This window comes from Copadichromis virginalis, linkage group LG14 (assembly GCF_057382275.1).
Source record: "Copadichromis virginalis isolate Kocher_CV1m ecotype Utaka linkage group LG14, C_Virginalis_male_GT1.1, whole genome shotgun sequence".
Lineage (NCBI taxonomy): Eukaryota > Metazoa > Chordata > Actinopteri > Cichliformes > Cichlidae > Copadichromis > Copadichromis virginalis.
Window position 1 is genome coordinate 29,107,461 of NC_140631.1, and position 19,824 is coordinate 29,127,284.

The window sequence follows — 19,824 nt, forward strand, 5'->3', positions numbered from 1 at the left end:
AGGAGATCAAAACTCCAGACATCCAGAGGCCCCCAGAACACAAGAGACCAAGGAAGACCAACAGAGGGGCAGCCGCGCCACTGTCCCAGAAAGAGCTGAGGAGAGTCCCAAATGAGGGCTCACTCAGCAGCCGCGGAACAGAAGCCAGGGGGAGTTGCAGTGACGCGCCCGTGAGCTCCGCCGGCAGCCAGCCGTGCCTGAGTGACCGAGCCCCAGGCCGAGAGGCCGGGGGCACCCCACCTCCGAAGTGGCCCGAGCGAGCCCCAGGCTCCAGGCCCCGATAAGCGGCCGCCAAGGAGTGAGCCGGTGTGTACCTGGACGCCCATCCCTGGACTCAAAGAAACACCAACGCACCGATGTCTGAGGGAGTCCGCCACTGGCAGGGGAAGTGGTAGTAGGGGGAGATAGGCCTCCAAACCTTGGAGGGCCTGAGATGTCCCCAGAGAGGTGGCGCTTGACACCCAACCTGACATATAGACACAGACATACAGGCACACACATATACAAACATCCATTCCCACCCTCATGCTCTCATATGCACTTACTCCACACTCAACCAACGTGGAGACAGACATAAAGTGACGCTGTACACACGATCACACTCCCCAAGCGTACTCTACAAACCGGGTCTAGGTACCCTTGCCCCTGGAGGGGGGAACTGCACCCAGACCCAGGTGGTGTTTCCCTTTTCCCTGCGGTGGGGGGAGGCAGACCGCCGGGACTCCGTAGCAGCAGCAGGGAGGCCCCACACTCCAGACCGCAGTCGGACGGCCAACTCCTCCTCCTAGCCCCCCCGCTCCAGCAGGCCGCAGAGAATCGGGGTGAGAGAAGACTCCAAACCTCCCTCCACCCGCTCATTGTAGTGTTGATGCATGTGTGTTCTAAGGTGCATTTAAGGGTTAGGGTTAGGGACCTCTGGCTAATACGTCGGGTTCAGTGTCGGACTCGTAGCTGGGAACTAGCTTTACTTTGTTGTCTGGGTCAACTTTGCTAGCGAGAGACAGAGAGAGGCATTGAAACGCTGCTCCAACAGAACTTATTGTTTCGGAGGAAAACACAAACACAGTGTACAGTCCAGTCTTGGCAGCTTGCTTACAACTGGGCTCATCAGGCACTCTTTTTGGCTGCTGTGGTTATTATTATATTTCCATCTCCCGTTTCTGATCGGTGACAACTTGTACTTTTTGACTCTCCTTTTTCTCCCTCCCTCACGCTCACAGACACATAACGTGTATAGCAGTACATTCTCCCTGCGGCACGGAATACACTGCCCATGAGGCTACATTCTTTAGGGCTATGCCTGTAACACTATTGTCTTCATATTAAATACATTTTTGAGTAATAATTGTAAAAAACATTTCTTCACTTCATTATGCGGACGCGAGTAGCGGTGACATAGGCCACGAGATTGAGACACAGGAATTAGGGCTTCTTAATGCATGTTTTGTTTGGGTTTCCACCGGTGTGGAATTACCAAAAATAGAGAGGGCATAGCCTAACATATGAAACAGGAAAAGGGGGCAATGTAATCCATGGAATTGTGTTTTTTTTTCTATTTCAGTTGTGTTCTGTTCAACTTTCATTGGGATTTGTGTGGTTTTGCAACCTGTCTGGATTGACTACAAGAATGTCAGGGTCCTGGGTCTGAGCGACCCAGGGACGCTGAGCAGTTATGGACTAATATTATAATGTATGTATTTTGTATCACTGTCCCTCGTTCTCCCTGCTTGTAGACATATGTGCATGTAGGTGTGTGGGTGTGGCCCTGGGAGGTGATTGGCCACACCTGAAGACCTTGACACACCTGCAGCTGATCAGGCCTGTCGGAGGAGCAACTTGAGAGTGTGGTGGAGCTCTCTCCGACGCTGGATCACTGCGTGGCTTCCCGTCAGTCTCTCGACCTGTCACAGTTTGGCAAGGAAAACCGTGGGGGGTGTGAGGAAAAGGAGGACCCAGGCGCGGTGCTCTGTGTGTAGATGTCATCCAGGGGAGGACGGATGTTGTTTTACTTTGCTGTGTTTTAATGTGAAGTGTGCTTATTTATTTTTTATATTGCATGTTTTGGTTATATCTTGTGGAGTGTTTTATTTATACTGCATGTTTTGGTTGCATCTGTCAATTTGTCCTGGAGAGACTCCGCCCTTTTCCCGTTTTACTAATTGGACACACCTGAGAGGAAAGGAGCGAGTGGTAATTTACAGAGAGTGCTCAGTGACAGATAGGACTGGTGGAGCTTGGTGTCAAGCAGGGCAGGAGGATACAGTGTCAGCGACCAGGGATGCGGAGCGAGCGGTCCGACTGCTGCAGCAACAGGAGGCCAGATTAAGCACTGCGGGAGATTAGAGGCGGCGAGGCGGGCCGGTGCCGATTGGCGGTTACAAAGAAGCAGCGGGCGGAGTTGAGAGCTCTGCCCACCCGGGTTAAGTCTTTTGACTTGTCCCCTTTTAATGAATGAAAGCTGCCTAAAAGAGTAGTGACTGCCGCTGCCTTCCTTTCTTTAGCGCACCGGTGCACAGAACGCGGAGAGGAAGGCGAGGATGCTGCCGGGTTTCCCTCCTGCACTGCTTCACTGGATTTTTAATTCTTCTTGACTTTTATACCGTGGCGGACGCCACTGGACTTTTACTGTTGTGTTTTATTGATTTTTATTGTGTTGTCCCCTGGCCAGGGTTGTTTTAATTCATTTTAGATTTTTAACTATTTAAATATAATAAATTATATTTTAACTATGCAGTTTTTATTCGTGTGTGTTCCCTTGGCGGCTCCACTGCTCTGTCTGTTTGGAGCAAGGTTCCCCTCCTTTAAAAACACTGAAAAAAAATCACCTTCGCTCCGTTACATAATCAGTGCGTTTATTTACAGTGTATGGAACTAAACAACAATAAATCCCCGTGCTTTCCCCAGACTCCCATGTCGTGTCTTCTCCCAGTGTTTGTGCTCTCCGCTCCCGTGTCTCAGCACCCCCCGTGCTGCTGCTGTCTGGCACTCCACACCTCTCCTGGGAACACAATAGAAGCAGCCATCAGGACACATACAACCGCGGGCATACACACACTAACCAAGCTCAACTGGGTGACTAACGTGGAGTCTCAAGCAATGATCCCGCGTCAGTGGGAGCTCCAAGACTCTCCTAAGTAGCTCCCCCGACGAGGCCTGATCAGCAGCCGGTGTGTGGCTTCGGGTGCGGCCAGTCCGCCAGCTGGGCCGCACCCACCAGGCCTGAAGGCGCCCGCAGAAACACATATACACACACACGCGCAAACAGGGAGAAGGACAGCAACACCAAATATCAATACAATAATAATATAATTCATAACTGCTCAGGGATCCTGGGTCACTCCGACCCAGGACCCTGACACGACCAGTTCCTAGTTTGAGTCTGCTGCATTATTGTGTGTCTGACGGCTTCCTCTCTCTTATGTCCCCAGGAGTTACGGGGAGACGAGAGGACAGCGAGCACAGGGGTGCTCATCACGGAGAAGCGGAGACAGGAGAACTAGCACTGCAAAGAGGACACGTCACGGGAGTCGGGAGAGCACGGGATTTATTGTCATGTCTGTCCATCACTGTAAATAAACGCACTGCTTGTACATAGAGCACCGCGCCTGGGTCCTCCTTCCCTACACTCCCACGGTCTGCCACACAGACCGTGACAAAGAAGGCCTATGACTCAATGTACCACAACTGGATCCTGGAATGCCTAGAACTGTACAAGATCAACAGGACCTTGAGAGCCTTCATCAGGAACTCAATTGGGACGTGGCGTGTAAAACTAGAGGCCAATTTCACCATCAAGTGTGGGATCTATGCAGAACAGCTCTGTCCCCACTGCTGTTCTGCATAGGCCTAAACCCCCCTCAGTGAGATCACTAACAAGACTGGATACTGATACCAACTATGGAATGGAACAATCATCAGCCACAGGACGGCTACAAGTATCTTCCCACAGGCAAATGGAAACCACTCAGAACTGCTAGAAAAATTGCAACCACCAAGTACCTGTAGAGGGTCAGGCCTTCCACGAGGAGTCAGTTGAACGGTAAGAACAACATCCGGGCTATCAACACCTACACTCTGCCCATGATCAGGTACCCTCCTGGGATAGTAAGCTGGCCAGAGGAGGAGACCCCAAATCCCCAAATCCTCCAAATCCAGCACTCTGAGGCTGTATGCTAAGTGGAAGGAAGGAGGCCGGGGCCTGGTGTAACAGGCAGGGAAAATAATCACAGACCCCTCACAAGCAGACTTGACCTGCTGCCCTCTGGCAGACGGTTTAGAAGCCTGCAGACCAGGACCACCCGACACAGGAACAGTTTCTTTCTCCTCGACATCTCCCTCCTAAACATTTGAACTGTCACACTGCTTCACACTGCTGGAGTGCAGCTGCACTGTATGCACACTCCGTGGTATTCATTTCTATTTGATTGATTTCCGTACCGCCGCCACTGAGGCAGGTGAATTTAACCTGCAGGGAAATTTCCTGCAGTCGTTAAACGGTGCTTTGAAGGATCAGCTTGCTGCCCAGGATGGGACAGCTTGCTTCTAGGAGCTTGCCTCTCTCTCTATCGACAATCATTTGTGTTTGTAAGCGAGAGAGAGAGACCCTAGCACATGTTCACATGTTTTCCTTCGCGGGTGCAAAAAGGGAAACACAGTCGCCCAACAGTAGTCTCGTAGACAGGCTACAACAATTAAGGGCATAAAATGTAAGAACATAGAACATAAAATCAGTCTCTATGCGGATGATGTGTTGCTTTTTCTGCAAAACTCACAAACCAACCTCTCTGAGGTAATTACTCTAATAAACTGGTTTTCAAGAGTTTCAGATTATTCAATTAACTGGCCAAAATCTACAGTTCTTCCCATTAACTGCTCCTTCCATAAGTCTTCTTCTGCCCCACTACAATCTAGAAATATTAAATATTTAGGTATTAATGTTTCGCCTAAGCTTTTAGACTTAACTAAATTAAAGCACATCCCACTTCTAAAGAAAGTAGAAGGCGATCTGACTAGATGGAAATCTCTACCCATATCACTCATGCGAAGGGTCGCCACTATAAAAATGATGATTGTAGGATTACAATATTTTTTTATGCCATGTTAGACCCCTAATTAATGATTGTGAATTATTATGTAGTTTTAGTTTGCATTATTCTCCTGAATTAGAAGAAGGTGATAACTATTACATTTGTTAGACTGATTTGCATTACATTAGACTGCTGATTTATTGTGAATGAATGATATTGTTTTATGATGCATTATACTGCTGAGTTATAAGAAATACTGTTCGCAGAAAGTCATACAGAACATACTGGAGAGGTTTTCTGCCCCATCTCAGCAGGAGCAGATAAACAGGGAGCCAAGGTCGTAGCTTAGGCGCTGTGTGAGAGAAAGAATGTGAATGTTTAGGCTTTTATGATTAGGTGGGGGCCACTAGAGGCTTATAAGAGTTTGATCAATGCTCCACCATTTTGAGATCTGATGCTGTCTGCGTACGGTGTCCATCTCCCACGCGTGTGATCATTAAAATCATCGTTTGACTCAACCTGGCCGGACCAGTGTTGTTATTTTGGTTTTTCCTCTTGTGTCCATCCCCAATATTTGAATCCGTAACATGATCTTGCCAAAAATAAATTACTTATTTTTAATGATCCCTAACAAACCATCACAAGATTGGTTCAGATCTCTGGATTCATATATTTCTAAATTCCTTTGGAAAGATAAACCCCCGCGTATCAGTTTAAAAATGCTACAAAGAACCAAGGATAGAGGAGGATTAGATCTGCCTAATTTTCACCAATTCTTCTTAGCCAACAGGCTTCAGTTCATCTCAGAATGGCTAAAACATACCTTCTTAGATGAGCCCTGGCTAGATGTTGAACAGGCACTATGCAAAGATTTCAGACCTACCATTTATCAGCTCAAACATCAAAAGACATGAATGTTTTAAAAGCATCAACATCAGCTTTTTTCTGACAGCATGGCGGGAGTTTCTAAAAATAACGGAGTCTTCATTAATCCCATGCAAACGTACACCTATCTGGAATAACCCTGACATATTACAAAACAATAATATGATTAATTTTCCAGATTGGAGTTGTAAAGGAATTAAATACTTAGAACATATATTAGAGGGAACAGAATTTATTCCATTTGATAGACTAGTTACACAATATGGGATCAACAAGAAAAGATTTTTAGAATATCAACAAATTAAATCCATAGTAAAAAAGAAATTTAACCTCAGTCAAGTTGAATTACAAACACCACCAAGTGCGGTACATTTTCTTACTCTTAAATCCCCCAAATTATTATCTAAAATATACAGAACACTTTCTAAAATAGATGAATCAATATCCCTTCCTATTGCAAAGTGGGAAGCGGATTTATCAGTCAGCTTAGACCAAAACTTCAGGTATGCTTAAAAACCTTTAAATTGATTAAAAATCCCAGTCTGCAATTAATACAATACAAAATACTACATAGAGTGCACTATACCAACACGTTCTCACTCCCAACTCGTCAAACGTGTGACGCATGGTCAGGCTCCCTCTGCTGCACTTATGGACGCGCAGGGTACCCCCCTCGCGTCGGGAATTGACGTGAAGGGTCCTCCGATTGAAGAGATTGCCGCGGAAGAGCCTGTTGTCCGTATATTTATATATTTCCGAAATCACTTTGTAGTGACGTATACTGAACACAATAAATTATATAATGTAAACAACTACCTGAAAAACAGGTAGAACGATACTTTTGTATGGTTTATTGCATTTATGGAGGGAGTGATGTATGCTGGGTAATGGCACAGCTAGCTACTGGGTGACTTTATTCACCCGCTTCGGCTGTTATCAGTCCATACAATGGGCGTTATTAGCACAAATCAGTCCCATAGATATGGGCCATCTCCTGCTAGATTGTTCAGAAGGTTGTTCTCATCCATCCAGATGGAGGATCACTAACAGGAGCTTGGAAGACTCCAGAATCCACTCTGGCTGGAATCCGGTGGATACAGCAGTGTTTACAGGTAAGACCATTTAAACGGACAGCATTTATAGAATGACCATTAAACGTCAGCGAGTGTCAGTAATGTTAATGTGGTTATGTTAGTAATACACAGAGTGCTAATATAACAGCTTTAAGATGCATTTGTAGATATTATTACGTGTTTTACCGTCTTTATGGTGCTAGCTTAAATTTACGCGGTGTAAACGTTAGCTTATATTGGAGTAAAGCTGTTACTGGTTAAACGATGTTAGCACAGAAATATTAGCTTCTGTCATGACTGATGAAGTTACTAGTTAATAAAGTTTCCAGTAAAGTGTTTAATCGCAGCCACAGACTGACAGCAAAAATCTCGATTAGCTTCAGTGCATCTGTAATAAATATGTGCAAGTTTCAGTGAGGTAAGTGAGGTCAAAAAGCAAAATGGCTGAAGAGGAAAAGGCGACCCCTGGAGGGGGAAAGAGATACAAGCCACTGAAGGAGCAAATACAGGAATTGAAGAAAGCCATTAAAATGACTGAAGGGACGTCTTCAAAAGAGATTGCTCGTCAGTGTCAGGATTTAGAAAAAGAAGTGAAGGAATTATGTGAAAATCAACAGAAGACATTGGAGGACAGAATCCCTCTCCACTCCCTCTTTCAACGACAAGGGGAGAAATGTGAAGAGAGAATCAAGGAGCTTGAAGAGGAATCTTTAGGACGTTTCCAGGGGAGAAAAATAAAGGCTGAAAAGAAATTTATGATGGAAAAACAAAGTAAGTATTGTAAGCTTATGATTATCTCCCAAGGTGTTTCCCACTGGATGCAAGAGGAAGTGAACGACATCCAGCCAGCCTTAAAGAAGGAAGCTGAGGCTGAGGGAAAGCTATATCCCAGCCTGAAGGACTTCCTGAGTGGCCCACCCCCACCTTATATTTGTCCAGTGGTGGCCCTGGAGGGTGGTACTATGTGGGGGCCGGAAGGAAAAACAGGAAAAGTGACAGGTGGAATTGTTAACTTACAGGAGAATCCTCCATCATCGACATCTGCTCCAGCCACAGTGGAGGCAGACACAGGAGTAGTGCAGCCACAATCAGGGGCACCTGCACAGAAAGCGATGCAGTCTCAATCAGCGGCAGCTGCATCAGAGGTAAGTCAGCCGCACCCAGTTGCTGGGACATCACAAGGAATTACTACACGGGGGTTGATCTTGATTCCTCCCTCTCTTTTTAGCCCAGATAGAGCTACAGAAGAAGCTCAACCTGTGGCGTCTACAAGTACCGGACAGGTGACAATGCAACAGCCCAGCCAGGAAAATCCATCCCAGGAGGTCTGGACTTCAGAGGAAGACTCACCTTCAATGCAGTATCAGAAGGCGCCATCAAAGGCGACCCGAAAAACTAATCAGAGGTCAACGGTTGATGATTCTGAGAAAGAACAGTGGCAAGGCCACGTTTTTGGAAAAGAATCTGACAATCGGGAGGCTGTGATACAACTGGAACGCCTCCTGAGAAAATTGGAGGAGGAAGGCGTAGCAACACCACGTAGCGTAGCACAAACACTTTATGCCTTGGAAAAGGACTTGGCGGGCTCAGTAGAGAGCAACACACGAAAATCCAGAGAAGTGTCAAACCTGCAAAGGGGAGGATTTGCCCCAAAGTTTCAGACTCCCACAGGAGGAACGACCCTTCGCTCTGGGAGGGTTCTGGAGGAACCAAGAGATAAAAGACCGTCCATCTTTGAGAAGAACCAGAGGAAGACTGTTGCATTGCCAACTGGAGAAGGGCAGGGTGACACAGAGGAGGAATTATCCCTCACAATGCCTTTATTGAAGGGAGGAAGGGGTGAACCAGTCTACCACCCCTACAATATCAGAGATCTTGAGGCTCTGGTGAAGCAGCTGCCCCCAATCACGGAGGGAGGAGCCGCTTGGTTGAGGAGACTAGGAAGTCTTACAGAAGGAGAGGAATTGGCTCTGGGAGATTTCCGAGCTATCGGTGGGAGGACCTTCAGAGGAGGAGGCCTCGCAGATGTAGAAGAGATAGCAAGAACTGTATGCCAACCAAACGACGTCCCCTATGCAAGGGTGCGAAATGCTCTCTCTGACGCAGTGCGTGAGAAGTATCCGACTCATAACATGGGCACTACACCTAGGATTGTTTGGACCCCAGAACATTCCCCTAGAGAGTATATGGAGCATGCAAAAGAACAGTGGATTCTTCAAACTGGTGAACATCCTGGGCAGAATGGTGAACCAAGGGCGTGGTTCCGATCTGCAGTATTAGCAGGTCTCCCAGAACGAGTAAGAACAGATTTACAAAAGAATCCTGATTTTGCGGTGGCGGATTCAGCAAAATGGGAGAGGCACATTATACATCGACTTGAGCTGGAGAAAGACGAGGTGAACAAGAAAAAACAGGAGCTGGAGGAGGCGCAAGGGCAGTTAGTAAAATTGAAATTGGCAGAGGCGAGAGAAAAACTAAACGAAAAGAAAAAGGAAACCAAAGATGGACCTAAGAAGATGCTGGTGGCGCAGCCACGGGGCGATCCGGGGCCTGATTGGCCAGATTTGAATCCGGTTCTGTACCCTGATGACCGATGACCGATGTACTTATGTACGTCAGCATCAGGCTGAATTCATTAGAGACAAGGCACCCGAGATGCACTCAGCATGCCATTGGGGTGTCAAAAATTATACAAAAGACAGCACATATAGTGAGGGACCATCCGTTGAAGGTGCTGACCACCCACAGTGTGGTGGCATATGTTAACTCACAAGCCTTCACCATGACACCTCTTACACAACAGAGAGTGTGTAGAGTTTTAGACGCTCCTAACTTGACCTTCACACATGAAGGAATTAACATGGCAGATTTAATGGAGTCAGGAGGAGAACCTCATGACTGCGCAAAGAGAGCTGAAGTGGACGAGAAGATAAGAGAAGACTTGAAAGCAGAACCTCTGACAGGAGCTGAAGATTGGTTCACTGATGGATGCTGCTACAGGGATGATGAAGGATTAAAAGCAGGCTACGCGGTAGTTTGCAGAAAAGGGGCTGCATTTGAAGTGAAGGAGGCTGGAAGACTTGAAGGGCAGCAGTCAGCCCAAAGAGCAGAAGTAATTGCTCTAAGTCGAGCTTTGAGACTTGCAAAAGGAAAAAGAGTCAACATTTACACGGACTCAGCTTATGCTTTTGGAGCAGCTCATGTGGAGCTAGCCCAATGGAGAAGAGCAGGATTCAGGACAGCAGATAACGCACCAATCTGCCACAAAAAGGAAATGGAGGAACTTGAGCAGGCCTTGGGAGATCCAGAGGAGGTGAGCATCATAAAATGCAAAGGCCACTCCTCAGGGACCAGCCTGATGGCCAGAGGAAATCAGGAAGCCGATCGAGCTGCAAAAGAGGCAGCGGGTTATAAAGCATCACGACAGATGGTACAAATAACGGTGGAAGAAGAATCAGGAGTTAACATGCTAGAGGAGGCCAGGAAGGCCCAAGGGGAGGCTGCCCCAGAAGAGAAGGGGATCTGGAAGAGTCGAGGAGCCTGGGAAGAAGGAGGTCTCTGGCGAGGACCTGACGGTCGACCAGTGTTGACAGCCAACTTGGCAAAACAGAAGATTGCTGAAGCGCACGGCCTTGGACATGTAGGTGTCGCCCAGATGGGGAGACATCTGTGCCATTGGTGGCATCCCTTTTTGAAGGATATGATCAAGGAAAAGGCTAGGACGTGTCTGATCTGTGGGAAGCACAATCCGAAGCCAGTGATTAAACCAGAGGCAGGTAAGTTCCCCATTCCAGAGAGACCAGGTGAAGAGATTGTCATTGATTTCACTGACATGATTGATCCAGGTCCAGGAGGAGTTCGATATCTACTGGTAAGTGTAGATGCTTTGACGGGTTGGCCTGAGGCATGGCCTACCAAGAGGGAGGATGCAAAAAGTGTGATTAAGTGTTTAATCAATCATTATATCCCCCGGCATGGTTTCCCTAAGCGGATTAGGTCCGACAATGGGACTCATTTCAAAAACAAAGATTTGGCAGAGGTAGAACAGAAGCTGGGGTTACAACATAGATTTGGCACAGTATATCACCCCCAGTCGCAGGGAAAGGTAGAAAGAATGAATCTAAATCTGAAGAATAAAATTGCTAAGATTTCAGCTCACACGGGGCTAAATTGGGTAGCAGCCCTGCCAGTTGCATTGATGATAATAAGATGTTGTGTTAATCAATCCACAGGTTTCACACCATATGAGCTGTTGACAGGACGACAGTTTCCAGGTCCATGGACAACAGTTCCGGCGGAAGAAAGTGTAAAAAGTAATAGAAAACATATTGAATGTTGGAAAGAATTAAAAGCTCTTGTGTCTAGTTTCACACAACAGGTTGGAGAGGGGGTGAAAGCGGAGGACAGGTCCATCCCCGATGCCAAGGCGGTGTGGCTGAAGGTCATTAAGCGAAAGTGGAGAGACCCAAGGTGGACCGGACCTTTCGAAGTAATTGCCCGAACCACCAGTGCTGTCCGTCTAAAGGGGAAAGGGGAGACCTGGTTCCATTGGTCTCAGTGTGCAGTCGCGGACGAGAGTTTGTTGGAGCTAGCTTCCACCCAATCGACGCAGGAGGGAACATAGAGCCAGAATAATACTCGTTCCCCCTGTGCTACGGTCCTCCTCAGTAGTCTACCTGAGTGAGGCGGAGAAAGGAGAGGAGCGTCACGCGCCAAGGAGGAATCCAGTACAGGCTCTTAAATAGGCTAGGGCTCTAGTCTAAAGTATTTGATAGTTTGAAGGAATCGTAATAGTTTTGTATGTTACTCGCATATTTTTATACTCATAACCTTATATTCTTTTTGTAACCTTATCTTTTTAGTATAGAGTAAAAGTAAACGAGCCTGGGAACAGTCATCATGAAATTGTGGGAAAATTGGAAAATAACGGGGTTGTTGGGGTTAATAAGTGTTATAACGTGTTTCTTTGTTTTTTGGCAGACAGGTGAATTGCCCAGACACAGAGGTCTATCCGCTCCTGAGCCCGAACCGATCAAATCGTCGAAAAAAGTCAAGCGTGCGGTTGGTTCAGGTGGGGATGATGGGTGTCTCAAAGCCAGTGGCGGAGTCGAGTTTGGGTATGTTAATGGATCTACAACAGCGTTCACATTCGATTTGTGTGAGGTAATTAAATGCTCGGGTGACGGGAATAGCTGGAGAACATATAATGTGTGGGTTTGTTATCATCCAATGATGTGTTACCCTAAGTCGGTGTGGGGCCCATCATGGGATAGTGACATCTACACCTATGTAACGGATCAGTGGTGTTCTTGGCAGGATGTGGTCGCGTGGACAGGAGTAGGATGGCAGCCAACGGTGCCACCGGCCCTTGAAGGAATAGCTATTCAGAGAGATTATTCTGTTACAAATAACCCTATTACTCTTTCCCTAGGACCATGGAGTGAACTCCCTGAACCTGGGTTTGATGGAGGTGCGTTTTATTTAGTAGTAGGGGTAGATAAAGTAGGGACAGATCCATTCGGGTTAATTCGGGTGAATTTATTTAATCCCAGGTCTAAACCGCTGGGAAATGACTCAGCACTGAATCTCACGGTGCAAACAGATCCCGTAGAGACAGTAACTTACAAAGATCCAGAAGAAAAATGGTTTGTTGCCACTGATTATACTAGGTTAAAACCTCAGGAGTTGATAGAGCGTGCCACAGGTTTTGGAGATAGGAATCTTTGGTTAGATTGGGTGGCTCAAAATGCTAAGGAGCAGAAAGTGGTTGATTGTGTTGCTTGTGCTACCGCTCGACCACATTTGTTTACTGAACCCGCTCCTCTGTATCCAGAGGATGAGTGGGGATATAATTGCATGTTGAGATTAACTAGAGAGGCGGTGGACACAGGTAACTGCACCACTTTGTCAGGTTTATATCCGCCAATTGATAAACGTACACAACCAGGTTCATTCACACCAAAACGAGATAATTATACATGTTTTGAGTTTTCTACAGACAGAGTGAGATTTAGGCTAGGAAGGATTAATCCAAGCTGGTGCCAGAGGACAATTACAGGTAGGACTACCAATGATGTAAGTGACCCAAGCACAATTATAGGCACCTGGGCGAGAGGTGGGCTATATTATTATTGTGGGGAGTACACCCTTTTGGTGCAGGTTCCCTTGGGGAGTGTGGGAACGTGTGCTTTGGTGCGCTTAGCTGCACCTTTGATGCTCATGGGCAGTAGGCTAGAGACAATTCCACAGCAAGGTGCGAATGTGTCTACAGCCAGACGGAGGAGAGCCACAGGAGCTATCCACAAGTATGATCCAAGACGGGACTCGCCAACCTGGATAGACTCAATAGGAGTTCCCCGAGGAGTTCCAGATGAGTATAAGTTAGTTGATCAGATAGCGGCCGGGTTTGAAAGTGTGTTTCTGTGGGTGACTCCAAATAAAAATGTTGATCGCATTAATTATGTTCATTATAATGTGTTGAGACTCTCTAATCTCACTAGGGACGCGGTGGAAGGTCTTGCAGAACAATTAGGTCCGACGTCGTTAATGGGAATCCAAAATCGCATGGCGCTGGACATGTTATTGGCCGAGAAGGGAGGCGTGTGCGCGATGTTCGGAGATTTATGTTGCACCTTTATTCCCAACAATACAGCTCCGGACGGAACAGTCACGCGGGCGCTGGAAAATTTGAAAACGTTATCTAGAACCATGCATGAGCAATCAGGCGTGAACTCAAGGCTGGGAGATTGGTTCACATCTGTTTTTGGGCAATATAAGGGATTGTTTATGTCTGCCATGTTTTCTCTTCTAGTTTTTCTAGGTTTGTTGCTGATTGGGTGTTGTCTCATTCCTCTGGTGAGGCAGGTGTTGGGTAATCTGGTGAGCAGGGCCATAGCTTCTGGTTCAGCTGGGTCAGCTGGTCCGGAACATATGATGCCGTTGCGAGAAGCCGCCTGGACGGAGGAGTGACACAATATCTTTAAATGTTGGCCTTTTTTCAAAAGGCCAAAGAGGAGGAGTGTGATCAGGAGATATTTTATTTTGTATTCTCACAATCAGTTATCATTGATTATTCATTTGCCATTGTTGAATCTGATGACAGTATAATCTTTTAATTACATCTGTGTTACTTTGAGCAAATATTAATGTACACTGACTGTTTATATTAATCCACACTGACTGTTTATATAAAGTTGTTGCACGTTAGAGCAGAGCAGTCACACCATACAGACCCACGAGTCCTGTTGGGCCCTGGCAGGCCTGCGTGTAATTTTGCACGTACGCCGGTCTCTGCTTACATGCACGCACTTATGTAACACACGCACGGTCACCTACACACTTAGTAATAATAGGAGGGTCATCTGAGGACAGTTTTTCTGATAAATACACTTTCACAAAATGCACAATGTAATACACACTTGTTTTTCTCTTAAGAGTAGCAGTTGATGTCTATATAAGGGAAAACTTTGGGATAGGCGGGGAATTGTTATCATTTGAGATCATTTCCAGTAAAGATCCAACTGTGATGTCATAAAGGCAATATAAGGAGACTGATGCTTCAGTTGACGAGAGGATTCGATTGCAAATTGTCTTTTCCCACTCTTGTGCACAGAGTGTAATAAAGATCACTATTTTTGACACCTACTTCGACTTGGGCTTGCTTTCTTCTCTTCCCTAACTCGACCGAACCTTAACACTGGTTAAACGATGTTAGCACAGAAATATTAGCTTCTGTCATGACTGATGAAGTTACTAGTTAATAAAGTTTCCAGTAAAGTGTTTAATCGCAGCCACAGACTGACAGCAAAAATCTCGATTAGCTTCAGTGCATCTGTAATAAATATGTGCAAGTTTCAGTGCTTCGTTTAAACTGTATGATACTTATAGTGACCCAGGGTCAGTGTAAAATACAATCCTAGCTGTGTGAACAAAGCCTGGCTCCTTTAATCCTGCATGACAAACCTCAGGATGCAGGTTATTATTATTCTTTCCTGCTGGCACACCTGTCACACCTGAGAGTCAGCTAGAAACTTACAGTGACGTGGACATCATGCAAAGACTGCCAGACTCTGTAATACTGCAAATGATCAGTGACTCAGGCTATCACTAAACTTTAAATGGCACCTCTGTGTCTCTGTGTGCTGAACATTTAGGATTGAGTCAGGTTGCATCAGCTGAAGCTGTTATTTGTATATATCAGTATTTTTTATTCAGGTGTGGGGAAAATACGTAAGACTGCAGTGAAGCGATGCACCAGAGTAATCCCTGGCCAAAGGTATCGTACTTAAATCAGACTACTGATCCAGCCACATCAGCCTTTTGTGAGGTCTGTTTAAAGTTGACTAAAAGTCAACTGCAGGTTCCTGAGAGGTGGACTGTGAACACAGAAACACATGTTCATACATACAGCTGCAGCAAACTTACATTAATTTTAAATAGATTTGTTACTCTGATGTCTGTCTCTGTGTTAGTCCTCTGACAGACTGGTGACCTGTCCAGGTGTGCTCTACCTATGACTACTGGGACAGGCTCTAGCTCCTGTAAAAGAAATTTTCTGTTATTATCATTTAAAGTATTTAAGTGCTTATGCATGTGCTTAGTTGTGACACTGTTACTGTTCAGTGAAAGTTTCTAAAACTAGTTGAACTTACTTCAGCGTCAGCATTTTGAGAAAACAACTCCCTTTACAGGTGCTGATAAGGCCAAGGGCACAAAACAGCACAACCATTGATGCGTTAGGTTTCATAGCGAGACATGTGAAGTGTGGTAGGATCAGTTTAACTTCCTCCCTCTTCCTTGGAATGCATAAAGGAGGAGGAGCACGACCTCTGTGGCAGCGCTGACATGACTGAACTGTGATGTTTGATGTGTGTTGGCGCAGTAATAAATAGCTTGATCACAGCTCTTTCTGTGTTGCAGACTTTATTTTAAAAATTCCACGACACCCCCCCCCCCCCCACTGTGAACATGAATTGAATATTCAGAAGACATTTGTTTAAATAGTTCTACAAATCTGAGCTGTTGGTGTGTCCTTGGATTGTGTGGTAATAATATTAGAGCCTGCAATATTTCTTACTGAAACTCTACTATGAGTCATGTTACCTGAGATTAATTCTATGTTTACCTGTCAGCCTGGACGAATGTGCTGTGTGAAGGAAATTAAATTAAATCAGATCTGAACTGCGTACATTTAAGGAACCTGTTCATATTTAATATGAACCAGTGATTTTTTTGATTGCTGATTCCAAGACAGTCTTTGTGGAAATCCTGTTTGGCTTTTTGTTATTTTAATTCTCTTCTCTATTTTCCAGAACAGTTCTCCACAGTCACTGTTCACATGGGTCAGTGGGACCAAGAAGCACTCTGCTAATGTGTGGACTCTGACCAGCAACATCCAGCAAGACCCAGACAGCGTTTTCTATCTCCCAGCTGGAGGTTTTGTTTGTCAGTGACTTGAGAGTCAGATTTTTGTTGAGCTTCACACTTGCAGAGGTAAGTCGTTTTGCAGAGATCCCTCCCACCCTGGCTTTTATGTGCTAGATTTCTTATCTGAAACAGTAATATTTCAGTGACTGCTGCTTATACCACAGGTTAATACACTCTACTGATCCCTGATGGGAGAATCATCAATTTTGGCAACAAAGAAGCCTGGTGGATGTTTGTTTACAGTCTGATGATGGGACATCATGCTCTGCATCTTCAAAGTTTGCCTCCTCATTATTATTCATACCCAGTAATGTGAAGTATGCTTATATCTACTATAACTGAACCAACCTGGTGCTCTTCATTTATGGAGGCTGTTGAGTCTGAATGTTGGATGTTGTTTATCTCGTGTTCTCTGGGCTTTGTTGTCCTCAGTCTTTTCGCAGGATCAGAAAACAAAACCAGGAGGCGCGTAAATGTTTCTTCTCCATGATGTTTCTTCAAATGTTTCTTCTGGATGATGATAAGACTGTGACACGGGATGCCACCTTTGGTCTTGTGATGAAGCAAAGCTCAGGAAGAAGTGGGATTAAATGGTACCCACATGTGTGAAGCACTGAGAAGGATGTACAGGGGCACCTGCAGCCAAATCCAAGCCTCAGGTTAGTTGTAGTTGCAGAACGCTACAGGACTGAGACAGCTGAGGCATCTAATGTTTGATTAAACGGATGAAAAAGAGAAGTTTCTTCCCTATAATTATCACTTCTTAAAATCTGTAGCAACTTCAAGTCTGTCAGCGTGCTGAGCATGCTCAGAATGTGACAATATATTTTTGTTCAATATTTAATTTCTTTCAGTTGCAATTGTTAAATGAAAAAAAAATAAAAATATATTCTTATAATTTAGCAAACTAATTTATCAAAAAAAATATACATATATCTGTATTAGTTTTAATAAATTAATTTGACACCTGTATTGAAAATACCATATTGTATTCATACAGAATCAGTTTGGTATCATTGTTTGTCTGCTCACTGATTGCTGAAACTAAGAGCTACTTTGATCTGTTTAGATCTAAAGCATCCAAAGTTGAGCTCTGATGTTTCTTCACCCCTGTGTGTGATATGTGATTCCTACATGCTGGCAGAGCAGCAGTTTGTGCTCACAGATGGTGACGGTGTGGAGAGACGGTGGTGTTTCCTCAGAAGAACCAGCAGAGTCACAAAGGACACCAGTCCATCTCACCACCTTGACTTGCTGACTGATGTTCGTCTGCACTGCACAGAGGAAATCAACTGACCGAGGTTTGTCCAGTGACGTGTTATGAATGTATATTTGTTTTATGCTTACAGTTATGTTTTTCTTGACAGAGGCTCTGCAGAGGTTAGACAAAGCAGAGAAAAAATGTGCTTTACATTTTACTGTGATTTATTGAGATATTTGTTGCCTGATGTTCAGCAGGAATGGAGAAATAGAATCAAAGGGAGATGTTTTTGATGTTTTTGTAATGATGTAAGTAAATCTTCAATATTATTTATTTGCTTGGTTATATTAGGAGTGTTTCTGAGTGAGGGGGAGAGGAGTCATCATCCAGGTAAAGTGACGTGGATCAGTGGATACACTTGTCTCCCCTTTAAAGGAGACGATCCAAGTCATCCTTAAATGTTAGTGCTTTCAAATACACAAACATTTTTAAAGGACAAAAATGAACATCCAACTTTGACTGTAATACAAAATAAATCTTTGCATGTGTGTTTTCAAACTCTCAGATGGGCAGCATATCAGTCTTGGACTGTCTAACCTGCAGCACTGAATGACCACCGCACATGAGCATGTTCCTGCAACATTCAGCATCTGATCCTTCATCTGTGTGCTTCTGCTTTTGGTAAGTAGAGTTACCCAACTCCAGTAACTCTAAACACATGCCATACATTTCTAATGGCCTGGTTACTTCCTGTCAGTTACTTTAGAAACCATGTGGTCACCTGACCTAACACTGTTTCTTCTTCTTCCCCTTAATGTTCAAGTGTCACATGTCAAACAGCTGGAGAGGAAACTACACCAGTGTACTGGGATGTTTCAGCAACACGTGCCAGATGCTGTTCCTTCATGGTGACATCACCAGAGACAGCCCCGCCCACCTCAGGACCTCACCATTGATCATGAAGATTATAATGATGACAGCGAGCGGAACTAAGACTGTAAAAATCCACGACCAGAATTTTTCTTTCTAATTATTAATGAATACTGAGAGCCTCGTTCTGTGTTTTGTCTGTTTTGTTTTTTACCTCATTTGTTTCTAACAAAGTTCACAAACTCACACAGTTTACATTCTGTATGTTTCCATCTTTACCTGCCACACGCTTAACTGCATTTAAGAAAATAATCCTTAGAAATCGTTGTTTTTCTCTTTTGTAATTGATTATAATTCAGTGAATATACTGCGCTGCTTCCTTTTATTGCGTCACACATTGCTTTAAGTTTTTCACTGTCCAGTTATTTTTTACTGCTGTTTGAATTCTCTGTATGTTTGACCCTGTAGACTGTTTGATGGACTGCTTGTCTTCCTGTTTGTTACCGCCGCCTGTTTTTTAATAAAGATTTGGATTTCTGACTTCAACACAGCCTCTGCGTGTCCTCCCTTTGTGTCCTCTTCCTCCTTTGTGTCCTCTTCCTCTGTGAATGTGTTGCATGTGTCACAGATTCATTTTATTAACAGCTTTCCCACAGTGAATTGCATCAGCATTCATTCACAGCACATTGCAGAAGGATTCAGATTAATACAGTGATCTTATGGTCAGAATCATCCTGACAGAGTGCCACTGTAAATGATCTTTCATCAGGTAAATTTTAAAGTTCAGGGGCAGGAGTTATGAAGAATCATGCTGGCATTAGGACTAATATTATGTACTTACAAAGTCAAAGTTTTTTAATTATGCTAGAATATTGGAAGACAATCAACTTTTAGTGTTTTCCGCATATTAATTATTCTGAAATAGAGACGGTGACTCTAACTGTACAGAAGCACTAAACAACTGACAATCTAACAGACATCATTGGGCCTGAGCAGTCATGCACAGTGAGTCTGATCATTTGCTGTGAGAGTCTGACAAGCATGTTTCTAGTCAGTTTGGAACAAATAATATCACAATGTTGATCTTTTTTTCAATATTCCTTCTCTTTTACGACATAAACTGTGATCAAAGCTACTTATGTTCACAGCATGTAATAATACTGACAGTCCAGGGCATTGTGGTCTGTTGAGCTAGGGTTAGGGTTAGGGTTAGCAATTCAGACATATGTAATAAATATTAAACGTCTCTGACGTGGGCCACTGTCCGCAGTGTTGGGAAATGCATACCAGGCTGGAACGAGTCAAGGTAGGTGAGCATCCATGAGAAGACACAGCAGATGCA

The 19,824-nt window shown here is 44.8% G+C and overlaps 1 long non-coding RNA gene across 3 annotated transcripts; it reads left to right on the top strand.

Annotated features, from left to right (window-relative positions):
- Positions 1 to 6,517: 6,517 nt before the first annotated feature.
- LOC146694219 (uncharacterized) lies at positions 6,518 to 19,030 on the top strand. 3 transcript variants are annotated; one of them, XR_014914868.1, is made up of 8 exons: positions 6,518 to 6,647; positions 6,945 to 7,024; positions 16,297 to 16,477; positions 16,576 to 17,070; positions 17,556 to 17,712; positions 17,964 to 18,072; positions 18,178 to 18,293; positions 18,436 to 19,030. It is a non-coding gene; the product is annotated as an uncharacterized LOC146694219 (long non-coding RNA). The 3 variants fall into 3 exon arrangements; XR_014914866.1 differs by having other exon boundaries at positions 6,520 to 7,024; XR_014914867.1 differs by having other exon boundaries at positions 6,520 to 7,024; positions 17,561 to 17,712.
- The last annotated feature ends 794 nt before the right edge of the window (positions 19,031 to 19,824 follow it).